The 24,122-nt window shown below is 36.1% G+C and overlaps 1 non-coding gene and 1 pseudogene across 1 annotated transcript; one reads left to right on the top strand and one right to left on the bottom strand.

Annotated features, from left to right (window-relative positions):
- Positions 1-238: 238 nt before the first annotated feature.
- On the bottom strand, positions 239-411 carry LOC126002920 (uncharacterized; annotated as a pseudogene).
- A 15,934-nt stretch (positions 412-16,345) lies between these two features.
- On the top strand, positions 16,346-16,509 carry LOC126002774 (U1 spliceosomal RNA). Its single transcript, XR_007493412.1, has one exon. It is a non-coding gene; the product is annotated as a U1 spliceosomal RNA (small nuclear RNA).
- The last annotated feature ends 7,613 nt before the right edge of the window (positions 16,510-24,122 follow it).

The following is a 24,122-nucleotide window of genomic DNA, read 5'->3' as shown; positions in this document are numbered from 1 at the left end:
TTCACCGCCACCAAAGTCCATGTCCTCATTTTTCTCCTCACCCCAATCACCTGCCAGTCTCTCTCTCTCTCTCTCTCTCTCTCTCTCTCTCTCTCTCTCTCTCTCTCTCTCTCTCTCTCTCTCTCTCTCTCTCTCTCTCTCTCTCTCTCTCTCTCTCTCTCTCTCTCTCTCTCTCTCTCTCTCTCTCTCTCTCTCTCTCTCTCTCTCTCTCTCTCTCTCTCTCTCTCTCTCTCATTTTTTTTGGTGCACCGTTCCTGGAGGTACTGCAATACCTGGTCGATGGTTGGAATGGACGGAGCAAGCTCCTATTCCAGTTCCTAGTGCCAAAAATCCATTTAATATATTGATTAGATATTAAACTGATAAGAACAGATGCTACACTTGATCTTAGCCAAAAGGCCAAGAAGCGATTCTCTCTTTCTTTCTGTCTCAATTTCTCCCCCTCTCGCATTGCTACGGTAGTTGTCATTGCTTATAGTGCTCTAATTGCACTCTGCTCTTGTGGCAAGTTTCATGCATAAGCTGGTTCTCCTGACGTTCATCTCTATTGTCTCTGAATCTTTAAAAGATTCTAAACTGTTTATACTATACTTTCCTGGGTGCAGTTTTGCTTACCCTGTTATCTCTTCTTTCTCGGGTGCACTTTTATTCTAAGACCTGAACTGTTTTACCTAGGGGAATAAACCAACTTTGTTTTTTCCTTTACCATCCTCTCCCCTCCCTTCCCCTCCATTTCCTCCCCTCCCTTCCTCTCCGCTCCTCTCACCCTTCTGTTTTCCTCTTCTTTTTTCTTTTCATTCTTTTCTCTTCCTTTTCTTTCCCTTTTAAAAAGGGAACAATTTCGTACATTCTGTTTCTGTAGTCAGAACAATGCATCAGGACACACACAAATCCTGGTTTCTTTATGTGGCTTTGCTAGTAGTAAGTCCGCCATTCCTAATTCCACACATCAGCAACTTCTGAATCTGACTTACCAAGTCTTGTCTTGGGGCTGTGTGGACACGGGATACTTGGAAAAATGTGTTTCAAGTGTCTTCATCTTCTCTAGAGGGAGTTGTTCTTTGTCATATAAATTGGAGATCCCTCCCTCAAAAAAGAAAAGAAGTTCAGATCCTGAGGAGTGAAGAAATTCTGATCATAGACTTCAGAATTTGAGATTGATGTAGTATTGCACAAGAAAATGAGGGAGGTTTGCCACAATTGAATATGTAGTGAATGTTCTCTTCACTTACTTCTTTCCTCTATTATAATCATCCTAGTTTTTCAAATGGTTCATATCTCACTCAGAATATATGGAATCTCAGCAATAGTATTAGATTAAAGATAAGCTTGAATTTTCATCAAAATAAAAAATAAACATAAACTCTATAGTTTGGTATTATATTATTTATTTATTTATTTATTTCTGCTTTTTTTGGATCACACCTGGTGACGCACAGGGGTTACTCCTGGCTACGTGCCCAGAAATCGTTCCTGGATTGGGGAACTATATGGGACGCTGGGGGATGAACCAGTCAGTCCTAGGTTAGCATGTGCAAGGCAAAAGCCCTACCGCTTGAGCCACTGCTCCACCTCTGGTGTTATTTTAATGTACAGGTTGCTCTTCATACTTTAGTGCTCAACCAAGATCCCTTTGGGTTTTGCTTGGGAGCTCCTTTCCATTCTTTACTTTCTCTTGAGTACAATAGGTTATACTGTTACTAATATTACTTTGCAGTGGTGTCCATTTAAACTTCTAGCATCTTTCCTCTTAATCTTTGATCAATTCTAAATAAATACAAATTTAAATACACTTTGTAATAAGTCAACATTAATTGATGCTTGCCACAATTACAATGCTTCCCAAATGATTAAGTCCAAAGGCTTGTTAATGTTCAGTGCTTTCAATTCTAGTCTATTATGTCAATTACAGTCATTCTGTAGTGTCTGGTAGCACTGATTTGTGAGTTCTGTTATCACCTTATTAAGCTTTTATCCAGCTAATGACCCTGCAATCATAATCTTCACATCATTTAATATAAATTAGGTATGGCTTCTATGCCTCACCAAAGTGTGTGTGTGTGTGTGTGTGTGTGTGTGTGTGTGTTCAGAAAATAATGCTGTTTGGTTAATATCCCAAATGGTTCTTTTTCAATGATATAGTTGATAGTATACCCGAGATTGATTGTTGCTTTTAATATCCTAGAAAAAATTTCACTGGCTTCAAAGACAAAGACAATGAGCAAACTCTAACATATATATAATTATTTTTCCATTTCCTATCTGTTTTGGATGAATAGTCACTGTTATATGGAATCATTCTTCGTATCTCATTCTGAGTCATTACCAGTCTCCTTTGTCATGACTTTTTGCCTTGTGTTGTAGATGAAGTGGATACCAAGTTGAACATTGCTACCACTGTGATAGAATTTTACTGGACTCTACTCTGCTAGTTTTCACTATACTGTACAAGAGAAACATATACCAAGCCATTTCTCATCCTATTGTGCTAGTGTTTTAGTGTGAGAGAATTTAAGATAAATCACCCCTATGGTTTACCCTTTAATCTTTGTCAGGATTTTCAAAGTATATAAAATGAAGAATTGGAAACTAACTGAAGAAAATAAACTCAAAGTTTTCTTAGTCTAATAATTCTTAGGCTACAAATTTAAGTCCCAAATAAAGCATAATTTAGCTGCATACTAATCAAACTTAAATTCCCCTAGTTTGCTGTAAAATGATTATATTTCTTTGTTAGGCACACTATTAAATAATATTTTGCCATATAATATAATTTAATATATTGTCTATATAAAAATGCATAAAATGCACAAAAACATTCATGTACACAAAAATATTTAAGCATATAGCCTATAAGAACTATGGGATATAAGTGTTAACTAGTTCAAAATAGCTCATTTTTTTTGGTCTGGAAAATTGATCCTGGTTTGTATTTGATTTTGGTATCTAAAGTCTTCCTATAGGTTTTATTCTTCAAGAACCCCTACAGGAATTAAATAATGTTAGATGACCTACTAGAATGGCAGTTCTGCTTATAGAAGCAGAAAATTAGGCTAGAATACTCAGGAGACTTGCCAGCAAAATTAGCAGCAGAGGGTATAAAAGCAGCAACTAATTCTGCTAGAAAATGAACAGAAGGGAAGTCACTAATCTTATTAGCAGCTATGTCATCAGTCAAAATAGCAAGAATGTAAGAATGAAGCTTTGATGGCTGTTTTCTTTTTCAGAGGTCCTGTTTCTCTTGTTATTTCAAGACCAACGTCAGAATAAAGGACAGTGGAAGCAAATGAATTCTAACAGAGGTGAAATATCAGAGCTTCAGTCACATAATTCTGCAGAACTGGACACGACTCAAGTGACTTTGGGCATGCACAGCACTGAGGGCCAGATGCCACAAGCAGTTGTCACTGTGTTCAAATTAGAATGAAAGCTTTGCTAGTATATTCCCTCTGTGGAGAGTTAGTCTCAATGGGCAGGATAATGGATTCAAATGGTAAGAACTCAAACCAAGACTTTGCATTATTCATAGAAGACAATGGATAGGTCTGGCTCAGCTGCTAAGCCAGAGGCCTGACGATGGATCCTACACCATCAATACTTTCTTTTGTTCATGAATTTCTATAAAGATTTTACATATTGAAAATACTGGCACGTAATTTATCTAACAGAGTTGGGTGGTTTAGTTTTCTTCTAATTCATTGTGATATTAGGTTCAATAGATGTCTAAAATTGGACAGACTTGATTTTGTAAAAGGAAAGGGAATCAAATTGTTGTATAAGAAAAAACGATTTTATTCTTTACCAGTATTATAGACTTAATCCTATTTCATATCTAACTGTTCAGATTTGTTAGTTTATGTTGAATTTTTGCCATTGTATGAATTTGCTGAATTTTATTTCTAGATTTTCTTTACAGGCTCTCTCATTTGTAAATTCTCCAAGTCTCCTACCAATGCATATTTTGTGAATAATTCAGATTTACAAGAACTAGAGTAGTTAAAGCAACCAAACACAAGTTTGCATGAATTCTTGTGAGAACATTTTAAAAATAGAATAGGAAAAAAAGAATGCAACATTTACATTAGAATGATTTCCTGTAATGCAGAATAGAAAAGAAAAATCAAAACATAAAATTAAGTTAAAATGCAAATAGAAGTAATATAGGAAAATAACATATATGCAATAATAATATTGTATGCTAAAAATACATTCTATTTAACTATACTTAGAATATTTTTCGTACCATAAGACGCACTTTTCCCCTCAAAAGATGTGTCTTATGGAGCGAATGCCACCTGGAGCTGAAGCCTGAGTGCAGGGGAGGGGAGCAGCTAAAAGCTATGTACATCTTATGGTCAGGTGTGTCTTATTGAGCAAAAAGTACAGTATGCTATATACATATCAATAGCCATATTCATATTTAGAGTTAAAATATGATTCTTGGGGCCTGAACAGTGATATAGTGGGTAGGTACTTGCTTTATATGCAGCCAGCCCTGTTCAATCTGTAACACCACAGATGGTCCTTGTACACTGCCAAAAGTGATCACTGAGCATGGGACCAAGAGTAAGGCCTGATCACCATCAAAGAAGCCCCAAAACAATAGTAATAATGATAATAATTATATGTAATTATATGTAACTTCTGTAACCAAACTCGATGGCACTGAGTTAATTTCCAACTAGCTATGATTTCTGGTGATTTAACAGGAGTGACATGAAATTATAATTCTAATTATGTTTCTGTTTCTATTTTGTTGCTGAATTGATAAAGAATTAAGTTAAAAATATATGGTCATTGATTACTTTTACTGAACACAATTAAGGAAATCCAAGCATCAATACAGTAATTCAGTCTCAATTGGAAAATAGGAGATTGTGATGAGGTCAGTAGAAGTGTTAAGGTGAATATATCCCAATAAGGCACTGTGTTTAACACTAAATAAAAATATAATTATTTTCCTGTTTTGTTATTCAGAGAAAAATAATAGATTAAGTTCAGAGCTCCATATTGTTCCTACCCTGATAGAAGTTGGACACATATTTTCAAATTGAGAGAGTTTTGCTATGAGATCATATCTGCTCCATCTCCAGTTGATTTTGATTTTATTATTTAGTAATCCCTTGATTGTCCTATAGGAAACAACTCTTACCTGACTTCAGTCTTTGAAGTTCTGATGAATTGTGCCAGGATCAATCATGCTTATTTAATTAAGTAATGGCCACACGGGCATGGCTCAGGATTTTTTTTTTGCTTTTTTGGGAGGGCCACACCCGGTGATGCTCGGGGGTCACTCCTGACTATGCGCTCAAAAATAGCTCCTGGCTTGGAGGACTGCCTGGGGATCAAACCGCGATCCCTCCTAGGTTAGCACTTGCAAGGCAAACGCCCTATCGCTTGCGCCACCACTTCGGCCCCAGGACTTTTTTCCCCCACTCTGGCTCAGGGTTTTAATCTCTAGCTCAAGGTTCACTTTTAGCAAGCTCAGGGAATGATGGAGATCTGTGTTCAGTTATCTGCGTGCAAGGTGAGAATCCTGCCCACTGTACTATTGCTCTAGCCCCATGAACCCACACTAAAACAAAAATTTCGAGCACAGTGATTTTTGTCTCACGACATCTTGAGTTCATCTATTCTTGGATGATTTGTGATTTTATAAAGCCCATTTACAAATGAACAAACTTAATGATCAAGTAAGAAATCTCATATCTTAGTAGCTCTTTTATTTCAGAGCTAAGTCTTTTGCTTTTAATGAATCAAATCCCATATAGTGTGGCCCCAGTACTACTAGGGTCATAGCAACTTACCTCGTTAATAATAAATCCTATACTTGCTTACTCTTTGATTTTCTGAACCCTCTCCAGGATAGGAAAACATTTATTTTGAAGATCAAAAAGTCTAATACTTGGAAGAAATACAAGTAAACATGCAGCTAAGACATTGGTAAAAATAAGTGAATGGAATGTAGGAACAGTGCACTGACCCTGTCCCTACCCCAGACAAGGCAGCGAGCTGTTCAAGGAATAAGGAGAATAGAAAGGGGAGGGCATTTTCCTTTACACGTAGTTTACTTGGGTTCACTCCTCAGCATCCCATATGGTTCCCCAGACCTGCCTGGAATAATTTCTGAGTACAGAGCCCAGAGTAACCTCTGAGCACTGCCAGGTGTGGCCTGAAAACAAACGAGAGAGAGAGAGAGAGAGAGAGAGAGAGAGAGAGAGAGAGAGAGAGAGAGAGAGAGAGAGGCAGGCAGGCAGGCAGGCAGGCAGGCAGACAGACAGACAGACAGAGAGACAGAGACAGAGAGAGACAGACAGAGAGAGACAGACAGAGACAGAGACAGACAGAGAGACAGACAGAGAGACAGAGAGAGACAGAGACAGAGACAGACAGAGAGAGACAGAGACAGAGACAGAGAGAGACAGAGAGAGATTTACCTAGAAAATCTCATGACAGTGCCATCATGTTGTATACTATTGTCACTGAACATGAAAAAGAACATGGATGAAATAAGGTATCTTTCTAAATCATTTTATTTCATTTTTAATGGAGTTACTAATCAGTTCATTGTTAGGATCATAGTGTCTGGAACTAAGCAGCCTCTTTCCAAATGTCTCCACAGTAGTAAAGGGATGTTGTTAACTTCTACAAGTTACTTAGACTTTAGTTTCCTCATCTGTAAAGTTAAGTAATTACATAGTGTTTTAAGATAATTAGCAGGCAAAATCTAACAGTAGTTCCAGGTATGCAATGAAGGTTATTTTAATTCCTATTAAGTCATTTAAATTATTTAATAAATAATTATAAATAAATAATTATTTTAGTGGGTGATACTCATAAATTTCAGTATCACTTCACAGTACTTCGTCTCTCTCTCCATCTTCATCTCACTGATCTCAGGACTGTGATACTTCTGACAGCAATGCATCTTTCCTTGAGTTTAAATGGAAAAAAATGGAATCATTCTATGTCTTTTTCTATGTGTGATGGAACAGAAGGGATATATTTATCATATTTTACCATAGGCCAGAATCCAAGAGAAAGAGACATGTCCAATTTCCCCACCAACAGTTGTGCTTATCTGAAAATGTCCTTGGGCTTCTCTTGTCTATAAAATATATGTAATTATTCCCACTGAGGCTATGCAGTTCTGATTTGGAGTTGTTTTAATTGTTTCTGCTATTAGGGAATGCACTAGTATATCTGGCACTCTACACTCTGAGCTTCCTGAGATCATGATCAGGTTTATCTATGCAGTGTGGTATGCCAGGTTCTCAAAACATGATTTTAATTGAAACACATATTTGTTGAATAAATCAGTAAATGGCTAATTATTGAGAGGAGCTTTATCTCATGGGATAGTGATTGCTTAACTGTCTCAAGGCTAGTCACTCAGATATTTTCTCCAGTAACACTTTTTTTTTTTTTTGCTTTTGGGCCACACCGAGTGACACTCTGGGATTTCTCCTGACTATGCGCTCAGAAATCACTCCTTGCTTGCGGGACTGGACCGTATGGGAGGCCGGGGGATAGTGCCGCGGTCCATCCTAGGTCAGCTGCATGCAAGGCAAATGTCTTGCTGCTGCGCCATCACTCCGGCCCCTCCAGTAACACATTTTTGGAAGAAAAAATTTAGGTCATATTGAATTCTGGGCCTCAAATATAGCTTATCTAATTGCTAAATTTCCATAAGTGAAAACTACCTTTTAAGTGATAGAACAATGCTTTCTCTTAAATTTCTTTTAAGTAGAGATTTTACATCATAAATTTTTGCTGCATGAACACATATGCTTTTTATTCATTTTTATAAGCTCAAAAATTAGAAATTAGTTGAGTTTGCCTTCATATGACTCGGGGATAAATCATAAAATCTTTGGAGGTACAGCCTATGAGTATTTTTATTGTATATAGTTCTGTTGTGCAATTATGTTCAGAAAAACAATGTCTTTATATATCACAGGTTCTTTGTTTTTTAACTTTATAGTAAATTAGAGCAACCCTTTCTAATGCTGACTAAGGCTATATTTGCAAAGTTCCAGCAAGACCTTGTTAATTGCTATAATAAATTTACATTAGATTTGGAATATCTCACAGACTTTTGCAACATTGAGTTTCAGAATAATGTTTATATAAAATATTTTAAATAATTTACTTTATATAAAATTAGTGAAAACAGCTTTAGCTTACTTTTTCAGGAAATAGTGCTACAAAATTCCAGAAGGGAAAATATTTCCTGTTGTATTACATATTTTTGTGTTCCATAATATGTAATTCTGGTAATGACACTACTGAGGATGGACACGAGAAGTGGTGAAACAAAATAAACACTAAGATGGACATTTCTTTTTTCTGTTTAACCACAATTATTTTATTTTTAAATTTCTTAGTTTACAAAAAAAGTGGACAGATTATATGATGATTTCAACTATGATTTCAACGTGATACAATGATTTCCATGATATACATACCTTCCATAGCATAAATTTTCTCTATTAAAATATTTCTTTTAATTTAATTTTAAATATTAAAATATTTCTTCAAACTTAAGAACAAATATGAAAGTGAGCTTTAATATAAACTATTATTCTGCTACATTACAAAGGATCAATATTTGTTCTTAAGTCATGTTTTATTATCATAAAAGTTCTCTAAGAGGCGGAGAGATAGCACAGTGGTATGGCATTTGCCTTGCACATAGCCGATCCAGGACAGATGGTGGTTCGAATCCTGGCATCTCATATGGTTCCCCCATGCCTTCCAGAGCGATTTCTGAGCACAGAGCCAGGAGTAACCCCTGAACATCACTGGGTGTGACCAAAGAAACAAAAAAATTTCCCTGTTTAGATTCAGTAGACGCTGACATGGCTAACATGCCCAACATCCCTAACATCTTCTTATGTTATTGCATCTATAGTTTTGCCATTTTAAAAAATGCCATTAATTTGGCATAAAACAGTATGCGCCTGTTCAGACTGACTTCTCTCACTTGTCAATTTAAGGTTTCTTCATCTTTTCTTGTCGGATGGTAGCCACATTCTTCATCATTAAAAATATTTTATTGTAGAGATGTACTAGTTTATGCACTCACCTATTAAAAGATATTTAGCTTGTACCATTAATGTAAAATTTTATTTTAATATAGTTGATCATTTATTTTGCTATTTTTACTTATAAAAAGATAATGTTATATCAAAATAAAGACAAATAAATGGATAGTTAGGGTAAAAAATATCAGGCAAGGAAAAAAAACCATGCACATATGATCTTCATGGTGAATTGAATCAAAATATCTATTGAAGTCTAAGTATAAGCAAATAAGATAATGAGCAGGATATGATACGAGAGGTAAATAAGAGTCAGAACCTCATTGTACTTAAAAATCATTAATAAGAAATCTGACTTTTAATTAAGACTGCTACTTCTATGGTGAAATCATTTCACATTGTATTATATTATGTTCATGAACTTAAAATATGAAAATAAAGAAAAAAATTACTATTTTTTCCACAGGAATAAAATAGAATCCATACAAACTCAGAATAGAGTACTGTATTTTCCAGCATATAAGATGACTTTTTCACCCATGAAAATCTTCTTAAAAGTCAGATGTTGTCTTATACGCAGGTATATGGCATGCTGAAACTTACTCCAGTTTCAGGTCAAGTGATCTGGCCCCCTCTTACCTCCGGCATCCCTCTGTTCAGCATTTATGGGACACAGAGGAGGTGCTCTGTCTTTCTCTGGCTGTCCTATTAATCACTGCACCACAGCCAGCTGCTCTTGGAGGAGCCCCCTCTCCCTGCTTTCAATGTAGATCACTGTTTTATGTTTACATGCTTAACGACAAATAACTTTGGGTTTATACGTGACAGATTTCGAGCTAAGTACATGCATGACATAAGCATTTTAATTAAAATTTTCATATTGAAAGCAAATCTTACGTTTTTAATTCCCATTTGGTGTGCATTAAAAGATAGGTAGTCTTATATGGCAAATATAGCCCAAAGCCTATATTTTAACAGGAAAAGTAAGGGGTCGTCTTATATGCCAGAAAATACGGTATTTAAAATATTGCAATATAATGCAAAATCATTTAACAAAAGAAGAGTCAGAGACCATGATCCACTCTAAAAAGAAAATATACATTGATGACCTCTTTTTACAGTCAAATATTGAACTGAGCAAAATAGTATTGTGACCTATTATAACAGTATTTAGTAATGAAAGCAAAATATGCTTATAATAAATATATATAAAATATTAACAAATATACTATTTAAAATGAACCAAAAAATTTTAGAACTGAATAATATAACCTGGAACTTAAAATTTCTCTAAGCTTAACAAAATGGAGAAAGTAAGGAAAGATTAGTAATTAAAAACAAATTAAAAGTGTTGATTTTCCCCCCATTGCCCCACATTTTGTTTTATACATCTCTTATTATTTCCAAGTGGGGTATTATTTTCCTTTTATGGAAGTTCCTTAAGAAGTATGCCTGGAGCCCAGAGTCAGTCTTATGCCAGAGAAATTCAGGGATAAGGTCTCTTTGTATTTAGGACAAGGCTTTTTTTTTTTTTTTTCATTTTACCCATATTTTGCTGGGCCTATGCAAAAAACAACACTTGCCACTCTTACATAATTATTTCTGTATTTTTTTAACTCTTATCCTTTTTATTTAAAAGAGCTTATTAAACTTTCTGCTGGTGCTTCAATGAATTCAATGCAAGTCAACATTTTCAAAAATACTCTTCCCTTTCTCTTCCATCTCTTTAGTTTTTCTTTCAACTTTCTATCTTTTTTTAAACATGTTGCTTTTGGTTTCCTAAAAATGTGTTATTATCAGTTATGTCAACTTTGAAATACATTTAATTAAACAAATAATTTATCTATTTAAATGCATTTAATTAAATAAATTAAATTAAAAAATAATTTCCTCAAGAAAGGTGTTAAGGAAGAGACAGAGAATCCACTGATATATTAATAAAATAAAGGATATGTTTAGGGGAAAAAAAGGAATTTCTATCATTTAATGCTAGTGCCAATGAATTTCTTTGAAAAGCACTGTACTTCTTTGAATCTAAGAGACAACTTAATAAATAGATATTTTTTGTTAGAGGGCTTCACCATTCAAAGCTTTATATATGCTCTATATGTGACATACATATTATAAGGTATATATTATATGTATTTTAACTCGTCTACCTGGCCTGTAAAGTCTCAGGGATGAAATCTGCTGATGGTCTTATTAGGGCTCCCTTACATGTGACTCTTGTTGTTCTCTTGCTGCTTTTAGGATTCTCTCTTTCTTTGATCTGTCCCACTTTAATTATAATGTGTCTTGGTGTGGGTCTGATTGGCTTTATTTTATTTTATTTTGGTTTTTGGTTTTGGGGCCACACCGGTGGTTACTCAGGGGTTATTCCTGGCTCTCTGCTCAGAAGTAACTCCTGGCAGTACAGGGGACCTTATGAGATGCCGAGATTTGAACCTCCATTGGTCCTAGGTCTGCCTACCGCTGTGGTATCTCTCCAGCACCTGATTGGCTTTATTTTGGCACTCTTTAGGCTTTCTAGATCTGGGTGTCTAATGCCTGTCTAGGCTTGAGGAAGTTCTTAGCTATTGTTTCATGAAATTTTATAATAAGAAGTCTACACTTTCTCTGTCTCCAGGTACAACGGGTACAACTAGAGTGTTATTATTGCTTTTCTTTTCTTTTTTTGCCCTAATAATATTTTTTTTAATTTTTATTTTTAATTATGAGAACAAGGGTGCAAAGAAAGAGGACAAGGTAAAGTTACAGTGGAAGGACAATCACCCATAACATAATTCTCAGAAGTCCCCTTGCTGATATCTTAACTTTGAAATTTCAGCCAAAGAACATTAAGATAAATAAGACAGAATCCATGTACAATTACTTTGTCCCTCAAGTCCCCAGATTGTAACACATTATAATATTTCTTAACAGTACACAAGGCAATCTAAAGCCATAAAACTTACGTAACTCCTTAAACATTACAGGCATAGTATTTTCTTACATTTCCATATACATGCATATTAGCTTAAGTTAACCTCAAATTTTAAGTGAGTTCTTTTTAAGGATTAGAGTCAAAGGAGCACAGTAAAAATGGTGTTAGAGTGGCAATTGTTGTTTGCATAGGCCCACCAAAATATGAGGGACATGGAAAGAAATAACCTTGGCCTAAGTACAAAGAGACCCGACCCCTGAAGTTTCCTGGCACAAGACCAAGTCTAGGCTCCAGGCAAGCTAGATCGTCCAATCCAATACATTGTCTGTAGTGCCAACACACTTTTATTTTTCACACAGTCTCTGTTGTTGGTATCATGTTTCTGTATTAAAGATCCTGGAATCTGCATATCTTACATTGAAGTCAGGACGTGGAGCATCCTCTCCTTTCACCTCACAATCAAAGGGCAATGCAGCGAGCCCTGTCATGTAAGCAGGTCGTTGTTGTTAAGTCTTCTCAGTGTTAAGGGAAGTCTCTTTTGAGCAGGTCGAAGTCTGAGCAGTGTAGGTCTTCCGTGGTAGAGGATTGCTTCCAGGTGATGTTATAGACCAGCCTGGATGTTTCGTGGATGGCTTTCCTGGTTCAGGGGAGAATGGATTATGCCCTTTCTTCTGAGGTCTGTGCCAGGTCGTTATGTCAATGTTCAGGGTGTAAGGTCCCTTTGCACTACAAGATTTGTGTGTTCCAATCTCTATTAGATAGGATCTTATTTGTATTTATACTATTTCCCCATTTTAATGTGCCTATGCAAATAAGAAGCAATGCCACATGGTGTTATTGGCGCATATGGGGGCCATAAGAACAATTCCAATGATTCCCATGACATGGTTCAATCATAAGCATTAAACTGGGGGACTCTTCCACCAAAATTCCTTGTTAAACAGCTCAAAAATAGAAGATAAGAAGTGGTTAGAATCATCACTGTATAAGACAAAATTTAGTAAGAATTATAGCTGTCAGAGAAAAAACACAAAATATTCTAAAGAAATACGTGTCCATTTTATGTATCTTTGCTTTTCTTGATTCTATATGCTGTTGTCATTGTTTTAAGTTTGTTGCTCTTTCTTTACTCATAAATTTTGAATAGTTTCTACTCTATGAGCTCACTGATTTTAAAGTTGGGGAAAGGGATGCCTCCCATCATCTTTTCCCCAAGGATTGCTTTAACTATTTGTGAAGATTTATTGATCCATACGAATTTCGAGATTATTTATTTATTTGAAAAATATCATGATGGTATCTTTTTAGGAATTGTATTAAATCCATGCAATGCTTTGGCAAGATATTTTTCAAGTATAGGCACACAATTACTGGCCAAAATTCAGATGTGAATGGCAGGAGATGGAACTGTTTGATTGCTAATAAATGCTCTTAGTACTTGTCTAAGCTCCTAGCTAGCTCAACATTTTGCTAAAGAGTGCATTGACTTATATGGTGTAAACCAATGTCAAGTCAATTAAGATGTAATTACTAATAATGTTTGAGAATCTCAACTAGTTCAGCTGTGATTTCCAGAAGAAATCTTTTGTCAAAATTGGTTTTTTGCTAAGGATTGCTCATTCCTCAGGGATTCATCTGAAGGTATGTACTGTGTAAAATCATGTCTAATACAGTCTCTCTGCCAGCATTGCAATCAGAAAGAGGAGAGAGGTAGCCAAGGTGGCCAGCAACTTGTATACTTCTTTATAATCTCTGGTTGGTTTCTTGCTTCCGGTTCCCCTCTTGCAAGCATGGAATTATGAGTTTGGGTTGTTGGGTGCTCTACGATCAGACTCCCCAAGATGAGATTCCACACATATAAAAATATATCTCCTGCTTTGTAGCTTAGGGCAGGTTTCTTTTTCCGTAATAAAGGAATTGTTCTATCTTCAGTCTGTCTGGGTGTTTTTATTCTTTGCTGTGAATCTTTTGCTTAGCATGACGTCAATTAGGTTTCTGTGTAGATCATTCCAAGTAAGAGTTTAGATTTACTGTGATAAGCAGAGAAGGTAAACACAACTACTTTATGGTTGTCCATCTTAATTCTACCCAGTTAGCAGTTAACTTAATTGTAAATATTTGTTGGCCTAAATCTAGTTTTAGAATTCTTACAGGTGACCTCATAGAAAAATAGACTGCTTGCAAGTTGCAAAAATACTCTTAGTGATTCCTGATAAAGTTAGACTTTAGAGGAGCACCACAGTCTGAGGCACAAGTTTCTTATTAGAAATTAGCTTGACCTTGACATTAATTTTTATCAGAACCTTTCTTTACCAACAACTTCTTTGGTGCTTTGCTAAGCCTCAGAGCATCTCACATTCATGTTGGTATTGTGAAATCAAGCAATGGAATTGATTTAATTTACAGCCTTCACACAATGCTGCAAACCAAAAAAATCAGAAAATGGTCTCATGGAATTTGCCATAAACAGTTCACACTGTTACTATAACTAAGTGAAGCCCACTTCATTATTCATTCATTGACTAAATATGAAATGAAAATATAATGCTTCAGGTCTTTTGTTTGTATGTTTGTTTGTTTGGGGGCCATACATGGCAGCACTCAGGAATCACTCCTGCCAGGCTCGGGGGCTATATACAGGGATTGAACTGGGCCCTTCCTGGGCCAGCCAAGTGCAAGGCAAACGCCCTACAGTTATGCTATCACTCCGGGCCCCATCAGGTCTTTGTTAAGAAGAAAGGAGAAACAAGTACAGACTCTCTGTGTTATTTATAGTTTGGTTTGCTATTGGTTTTAGAACTAAATTACCATTATGCATTGCAGAAATCATTCATTTCTACCTCTCAAACTCTTTATAAGAATAGCACTGCTTTACAGGCAAAAAATAAAACACAACTCCTACTTGCAAAGTTATGTAACAATCACTTGGCATATAGATGACATAAAAGCAGTGTTCATTTCAATACCCGAATGATCAAGTCACAAGTCTCTCCTTAACCCTTTCTGTTTACATATGGTGCAAGAATAAAAGCTGAATGATATTTAAGCAGTGCTTCTAACTGTGAGGGCCTGTGGTTGTGGTTTGGTACTGTTTACTCTACTTTCCCTAAGTGGGGCATGTCCTGCTGATGCTCAGTGGGGTCTGCCCTGGAGGAGCTTCACTAAAACTTATGTACACACACAGACATGGAAGAGCATTTCTGAAATGCTGCAGTGCTGTAAACCATTTGCAAGTCACGAAGATGTGATAGCAAATCATCTTTTTTTTTTTATTTGGGTCACACCCGGCTGCGCTCAGGGGTCACTCTGGTCTGTGCTCAGAAATCGCTCCTGGCAGGCACAGGGGACCAACGGGGATGCCGGGTTCAAACCACCGCCTGCCTGTCCTGTATCTGGTGCATGCAAGGCAAATGCCCGATCTCTGTGCTGTCTCTCCGGCCGATAGCAAATAATCTGAGAATCTCAGCTAGTTCGCTGGGCTCTCCAGCAGAAGTTCTAGCTGGGGCCTCTGCTTCTGACCACAACTTGTGAGTACACTTCTGGATTCTTCATGTCTTAAGTTTTGCTTCTTTTCTGGTCAAAGTTGACCCTCCACCACATTTCATTCAAGTCTGCATTAGCCAGCTCCTCCAGTGTCCCTGATACTGTGCGATAACATTAGGGACGGTGAGATAGGGAAGGATTGGCACGGTACTCAGACAAGAAGTCTGCTTAGAGAAACTGAAATCTTAAACAAAATGTTAACCCTCGAAACCTCTTAAACAGCTAATCCTGTTCGAACTCCATCTGATTATTATGAGGATTAAATTAGCTAACATAAAATGCTTAGTGCGTCATTTCATTCAATACACACGAGTAGGTCCTTTTTCTCTTCGTTAACCTTCACCTTAATTGAGCCCATCTCTATACACTGGTGTGCCTCGAACATTTATAGTCAACTTCCAAACACTCATTTGCTGCGTTCAGTCAACGGAGCCTTCTCAAGCCGCCCGGGAGAGACCCCAGGCAGGTGGGCAATTTACATAATAATGCTAGAAAGAAGGTGGCTAGAAAGAAGGTGGCTCCCAGAGACAAGCACTTCTAGGCATAATTAGCAATGGTTCAAATGGAAGGTGAAGAGCATTGGAATAAAAGCATTCTCGAACCTTTCTAAGAGTTTGTTGGTCAAGGTCAAGTGAGAAAAGGTTGGCTGCTTCCTCTGAATCCTCACCTTGGTCCTCACAGCCTGACCAGGGATAGAATTCTTGGTTCAGATTCTGACTCTTTCACTTACTATTTGACTTTGAGTGACTTACCTAATTTTTCACACGTCATTTTCTCCGTCTATTCTGCAAGAAAAGTAACTACCTCAGATAGTTGTCTCAAGAGTCACTAAACTATACTTACCGGGCAGGGGAGATACCATGATCACGAAGGTGGTTTCCCCAGGGCGAGGCTTATCCATTGCACTCCAGATGTGCTGACCCCTGCTATTTGCCCAAATGGGCGAAACTCGACTGCATAATTTGTGGTAGTGGGGGACTGCATTCGCGCTCTCCCCTAAAAAAAAGAAAGAAAAAAAAGTCACGAAACTGTGATCTGTATGCTGATTGTGAAAGTCTGGTTTCAGTAAATAGTATGTGAGTGTTTCTAAGCTGTAAGGATTCTCAGGAGAGCCCAGATGCAAACTAAGCCTGAGAATATGAATTATCAGCTTCATCAGAGCACATGCAAGTGCATTGCTGGAAACATGTTTGGGATACCACAACTGAAAAAGAGTGTGAGCTCGATGAACAACACAGTCAAAGTACATCAGCCCTATGACCAAGTGAGCATGTGGTGAGCATAGCAACAAAAAATTTGATTCCTAGTTGACACTACAAATTTTTTAAAAGACCATCACTCAAGCTTGCTGGTGACCATGTTGTAGGCACCACAACTAAATATGTACTTCCCACATGTGTGTGACCCCATATCACTCTAACATTGCAAAAAGTGAAGAAAGAAGTAAAATAATATATGGTTTTAAGTGTAAGTGCTGAAATTGTGTCCCCAAACTTTAAGAAGATATTCATTTTACTAACACTTTCTTTTGCCCTCATTATAGCCCAGAGTGTCTCCCACTTCTGCCCCAGAAATTGTACAGGTTCCAATTTTTGCCGTGTGTGCTCGAATCCACACTAATCTAGGAATACAGTATAAATTCATATTAATTCTCCCATAAGTATATGAAAGATTTAGTTGCCATGAGTTAGACTATGTAATTTTCCTTAAATGACTTATCTGACTTTCATCTACCTGACTAAAAAAATGCTAGCTTTTTGACATACATTGAAAACTAATTTACAAAATTAAAAAAAATACTATTTATGAGGCCAGAGCAATTATACAGCACTTGCAACACTATGGCCAAGCCAAGTTCAATTCCTAACATACTTTATAGTACCCCCACCCCCACCACGGGCTATCTGTGAGCACAGAGCCAGAAGTTAGTCCTCACTTCTTGACTCTGGTACATGTTGCGTAACTTATACTAATAGAGATTATCCATGCTTAGACCTTTGGTTCTTTTTCTTGTCTTCCTCCTGAAAGTATTTCTTAATAACTGTTCTTCAAGGCCCCCTGGTAGGACCCAATTGCCATGCTGCCTTCCTTCCTTTTTAAATATGTGCACATCTTCTCTTAGATAGTTTGCCTTTTCTCCTGTAGTACTTTTAACTGATGTACTGATGGAATGTTTGCTATGTGCCAGAGGCTTAGGCAGGTACTACACTATGCCACAGAGCACATATATGTGAGCAGTTGTTCTCAGCCACTTTAATTAAAAGAGGAAGTATGTTTTCTTTGTTCATCACTTCCTCAAAATCCAATAAAATGATTTCTACATAAGTGGATACTGAGTTAACTTGCTAGACTCTTAGAGTTGCTAACAGAGAACTAAATTGGTTGGAATGCTAAGGCTATATTCTGAGATGATATATATGTGTGTGAAGGAGTTTTTGGATTAGAAAGTGGGGCATGATTCTTTACCTGTGTGGTGCCAGGATTGACCCATGTAGTCCTCAAAGAGCCCAGACTACTATAAATGCATATGGAGTTCTTATAAAATTTTAAGATGATGTCTGCCTTTTCTGTGAGGAGGGAAGGGTCTTAGCAAAGGTAAGTGTGAGGTATCAATGAAACAAGCTTTTAGAATGAGTTTTATAGATTGTTTTTGAGCTATTTTGATATCAATGTTTAGGTGTGTTTTAAAAAATAATTAAATTCTGAAGGTGATACCAAGATAAAAAAAAAAAGATGGACTTAGGGCCAGAGAAACAATACAATAAGTAGGGCACTTGCCTTGCACATGGCAACCAGGGTTTGATCTTTAGTATTCCATATGGTTCTCCTAGTTCACTACAAGTGATCCCTGAGTACAGAAACAGGTAAAGAATTCCTGGACACAGCCAGGTGTGGCCCAAACAACAAAACAAAACAAAATAGATGGAATTAAAAGTTTGCCTTTTAAAACTGCTGATATGAAAATTTAGTTTCTCGGTCAATATTTGGAGATGAAGTCCTTTTCTATTTGAGTGAAGTAAATATGCCACTCTTCCAAAAATGACAATATAGGGGGGTGATATTATTCAAAACTTAATTCAGTTTGAGTCTGATGTAATGCCTTTCCTGGGAAATTAAACTTATGAATCTAGGTTCTTTGCATAGTACACATACTTTTATTTATGTATTTTTAGTGGCAATAAAGAAAAAGAATATGCTCTACAACCTACACTTTATAATTAAAAAGAACAAAGTCTCACCAAACAAAATCTTATTAAATTCAAATTCATAAAAAAATACCATTTGTCCAATACTACTTTGCATCAACACTTAAATTTGTGTTCCCTCATTTTTATCTTTAAGAATATATTCTATAATTTATTGAGCATCTGCATTTTTTTGCAAAACTATGGAAAAATAGGTAATCTTCACTAGGTCACCCATGAATTAATGAGAGAACTGACTTCTCAAAAATTTTTGGCCACTTAATCACAGTGATTTTTAAACTTAGTATGTGGGAGCAAGTTGTCACTGGTGACACGTGTTTTATCTCTAAAGCTCCAATTTCCATACTTAGATAATTTTTGTTTTAGCTATTTCTCTTAGTCAAACTGCTTATTGTTGAGTTAAATCTTTCATTTACTTTTTATAATCTAAAAATTTCCTTCAGAGATCCCTGCTTCTCTTTCATATTTCTGTATCTTATGTGAAACCTATGTTCACTCACTCATAATCTCCCTGGACAGACTCCAATTGCTGGGGCAGTCCTGACAAGCTCTCCAGCATCTATCTCTATTTTGAATTCTCAGAAAGAGTTGACTTTCAATTTGAAAGCTGGCACAAGAACACTTATATCTGATATTTCTCATTTCAATTATTTTTGAGCTGCTATCAGAGATTTAATATTGACCGTGGAAACGTTATCTAGCTCCTTTGACACTTGGAAGAAAAATCCCTTCATTCTATGTCATCTTAGGTAGCCACACTGTGAAGTCATGGATGAAATGCTAGATGTTACTTGAAAGATTTGTTTGCTAGTAGAACTTCTGAGGACATTAGGGGGTGGAGAGATAAACACATAAAATGACTGAAAGAGAATACAATTCAATTCTTGATGCTCCTTAGGCAAAGGAAGTTGCTTCATTAAGCTGGTGCAGGTGGTTAACTATCAGCATCTCTCATTCTAAGCTGGTAAAATGCATTCTCCCAGAAATCTCAGACAGAAATATTCTTCTTCACATCAGCTTCCATAGAGATTTGAAATTATTTCTCCATCTACATGGCCCCACAGTTTTGTAATGCCTCAGTTTTCAATGAAGGCTAATTTCTTCAAAGGAAAGTTAATCTCTGAGACAGTTAATAAAATGTTCCTTCAGCACCTAATGTAAGAAAATTGATAGAGAGGGTTTCTGCTTCTGTCTGTGACAGGCCAGTTTATCTCAGAACTATCTCATGAATGCCATCATAAAATCTGGGAAAAGAAAATGGAAGCATTGTCTAAGAACTCCCAGAACTTACTTTCCTTTGCTTGAGGGGCTCTGGTGCAGGAGAGTAGCAGAAGCACAGAGAGGCTGACATGTGGTGGAACGTTTCTTCTGCGCCATTTGCTGATTAATGTGAGTAGTCAAAATTAAGATAAGCTTGGCAGAGCTGTTGGCAGGCTCAGGAGTCTGGTGGAACAAAAATCGAAGTTAAGACCCACCAAAGTGAGGGTTGATCAGAACTCTAGAATTTAAATGAGTTCCTAGAAAATGATAAACCTAGGGCAAAGGGAAATACATCTTCCCTCCACCAAACTGAAAGCAAGAGTTGAGTCATCTCAATTCCTAATTAGATGACAAGGCTTTGCCACTAACCTAATTGCTGACTGAAGCTTAATTATTTTCTTTCTAGGCAGAAGGTGGGAGAACACAGGGCCTCAAATTGTCTCTACAGAGTTTCTAAAACTGTGTCTGGAGCTTAATTTTAAAATTACAAGAATAGAGTAGAAGATCCTTGTGAGTGTAGCTTTGGCAAAAATTTCACAGATATATATATATATATATATATATATATATATATATATATATATATATATATATATATTTCACAAGGTCTGCCTTGCCCACCCTAGCCTAAGACAGACCGTGTGGTTCGATCCTTCGGTGTTCCATATGGTCCCCCAAGCCAGGAGCGATTTCTGAGCACATATCCAGGATTAACCCCTGAGTGTCACCGGGTGTGGCCCAAAAAACAAAAAAAAAAAGAAAGAAAGAAAGAAAGAAAGAAAGAAAGAAAGAAAGAAAGAAAGAAAGAAAGAAAGAAAGAAAGAAAGAAAGAAAGAAAGAAAGAAAGGAAATGAAAAGAAAACTATGGAATGAGAGAACATATTTATAGATCACATTTCTGATAAAGAATTTGCATACATATTATATAAAGAATTCTGGAATCTTAATAAGCTACTAGTCTCATTTTACAATGGGCAAAAAGACTTGAAAGGAGGCTTTACTGTAGATAACAGACAGATGGCAACTAAACACAAGAAAAATGTTCATCATTAGTCATTAGGGAAATGTACATGAAAATGACAATGTAACAGGTGTGAGGTAAGTCAAACTATATATATATGCATATATATATAAGATGTATTGATAGTGTGAATGGAAAATGACATATAGCCACTTGAAAATATTAAAGGGTTGCGATTTTGTACAAAGTCATACAAATGCTTAAAATCAGACATGGTAAATATGCATTTCCCAGGTTAAATGAACAATAATGTTCACACAAGAATTTATATGAGAATGCATACATGAACACACTGCTATTTATTCCTTTGAAGAAAATGCCTTTTTTAAATGAAGGCTTGTTTGTGAAACAAGTCCATAAGTTATTTTTTCTCAAACTGTGCGCAATTTGTGTTTTTTGAGTCACAAATTTCTTCAAGTATATCCACCTAAGAATTTATCATTTTTTGTGCTAGAGCATAGAGTATAATAGGCTAGTATAATGTAATTTTATATGATATGACCCCCCCAATTTCTTGCATATTTAACTTTATCAAAAATTTCAATTCATTTCAGTGGTTTGAAAATGAGCTTGCTATATCTCCAAGACGTGTCTTTAGTGGTGTTATTTGTAATCATCTCATGCTAGAAATTATTTAAGTATTCTTCAGTTGGGTAGTGAACAATAGACTAAAGTACAATAGAATGCTATTCAGCAACAACAAAAAAAAACATTTTACTGATACAATCAACTTCCAACAAGAGAAAGGCATAAAAGTAAAGAAGCAAACCCCCCAAATTCTACTCATAGGCATTCTGATAAAAACAAAACTGGGAACCAGAATAAGTATCAGTGGGAGTAGAGAAAGTAGATCATCAGAATTGGAGGAGAGAATTTGAGGAGATGGTAGAACTGAGCTAAATTTAGATGTGTTCGATGTTACATGACTTGAAGTGTTTGTCAAAACTCTTAGAAATGGATTTCTGTTGGCCCTTTTGAACTGAACTCAGTTGTGTGTGCTCAGACAAGAATGTTACTGAGAGAAAAAGAACTGTGGACCATTCGTGGCAGGAAGAGCTGCAGGTTGTGGGTGGCATTTGGATTAAAAAGTGCCATGTTGATGTGAACTCAGGTGAGTGTTCCCAGACATGAGTACAACCACATAGTGAAGCAGAACAGCCACACATTTCTTCTACTCAAGGAGCCCCACCACACACATAAAAAACATCACCACAATGAGAAAGCAAAGCATAAAAACCATCAAACTTAGTGAATGAAGGTGGCAGTTCTGAAAGGTCCAACTAACAACAGTGACCTATATAACTTTTCTGATCAAGACTTTCGAGAGAAAATGTTAAGTATGTTCAAAGAACACAAAGAAATATGGAATGGACAGCCAGAAATATTAGCACTGAAAAACTTGGTAAGCAAAATGAAAAAAACTTATTGGGAAACCTCACCAACAGAGTAAAAGCTGCTGAGGATAGAATTAGTGAACTAGAATAAGTCATAGAGGAATTTAAGAAAATCCTGGAAATAAATTAAAAAGAAGGCATGAATTATCATAACTTTTAGACATGGCAAAAGTGGTTTTTAGAGGAAAATTTATTGCTTTGCAAGCATTCATGGAAAAATGGATAAACTTTGGACTCCTTATAACCTCCCAGAGTTGAAATAACATGATGGGCAATATTGGAAAAAGCTTATCACTTCTGAAAAATTGAAGTGGTAATCAAAAGTCTTCCAAAAACCAAAAGCCCAGGCCCAGATGATTTTACTAGCGCATTCTTTCAGACCTTTAAAGAGGACCTACTGCTACTTCTTTCAGACTTTTCAAGGAAATTAAGGAAACAGAAACACTTCAAATTGTTTTTATGAAGCTAACATCATCCTGATGACAAAAGCAGCCAGAAATACAACAAATAAAAAAGAATTACAGGTCAATATCCTGATGAACACAGATGCAACTATCCTCAACAAAATATTAGGTAGAATAGAAGCCAACAACTAATACAACAGCTCATCAAGAAAGTCATACACCATGACAAAGTAGGATTTATTCCAGAGATACAAGAAGATTTAATATAGGCAAATCAATGAATATAAAATACCCTATAAACAAAAGAAAATATAAAATTATATGATCATGTCAATAGATGCAGGGAAAGCATTTGACAAGGTCCAGAACCTGTTCATGATAAAAAAGCTCTCAACAAGACGGGAATTAAAGGAACCTTTCTCAATATAGTCACAGTCATTTACCACAGGTCCATGGCAAGCATTATACTTAATGGGGAACAACTAAAAGCTTTTTATTTTTTTGTCTCTGCAACTTTCCATTTTTTTAATTTTTATTTTGATCATATTGGTTTACATATCTTTCACAGTAGTATTTTAGGTACATATTAACATTGAATCAGGGGAATATCCATCAACAAATTTGTCCTCCCCCATCCCCGTTCCCTTCCTTAAAAGCTTTTTTTTTCCTTTCCTTAAAAGCTGGCATGAAAGAAGGTTGCCCCTTTCACCACTCCAATATAGTACTTATCAGAGTAATTAGGTAAAAAAAAAGATAGGAAAGGAAGAAGGCAAGCTCTCATTATTTTCAGATGACATATTATGTTTAGAAAATCCTAAAAATTCTATAAAAAGATACTAGAAACAATAGATTTGTATAGTAAATACAATAAAAATAGATTTTCATAGTATAGTGACAGGCTACAAAATTAATACACAAAAATCCATAGATTTTCTATATACAAATAATAAAACCGGAGAAAAAGATCTTAAGAAAACAGTCCCATTCAATAATAAGTCTTGGAAAATCAAGTATCTTGGAGCCAACGTAACTAAAGAGGTGAAAGATTTATACAAGGAAAACTATAAAACATTACTTTAAAAAATAAGGGAGGACCTAAGGAAATGGAAACATATACCCAGCTCCTAGATTGGAAAGATTCACATAATTAAGTGGGAATACTTCACAAAACAATATAAATATTTCTCAAATAACTATGATGATAGTTGAAAATGAACTCTCTGGACAAATAATTGATGCTGGGTTGTGATAAATTGATAATAATAATGCCCCTATGTAACAATAATTGTGATAAATTGACAGGAATGATGCCCTATATAACAATAAT

The sequence above is a fragment of the Suncus etruscus genome, chromosome 2 (genome assembly GCF_024139225.1).
Source record: "Suncus etruscus isolate mSunEtr1 chromosome 2, mSunEtr1.pri.cur, whole genome shotgun sequence".
NCBI lineage: Eukaryota > Metazoa > Chordata > Mammalia > Eulipotyphla > Soricidae > Suncus > Suncus etruscus.
The sequence above is the reverse complement of the archived record's forward strand: the minus strand, read 5'-3'. Positions and strand labels throughout refer to the sequence as shown.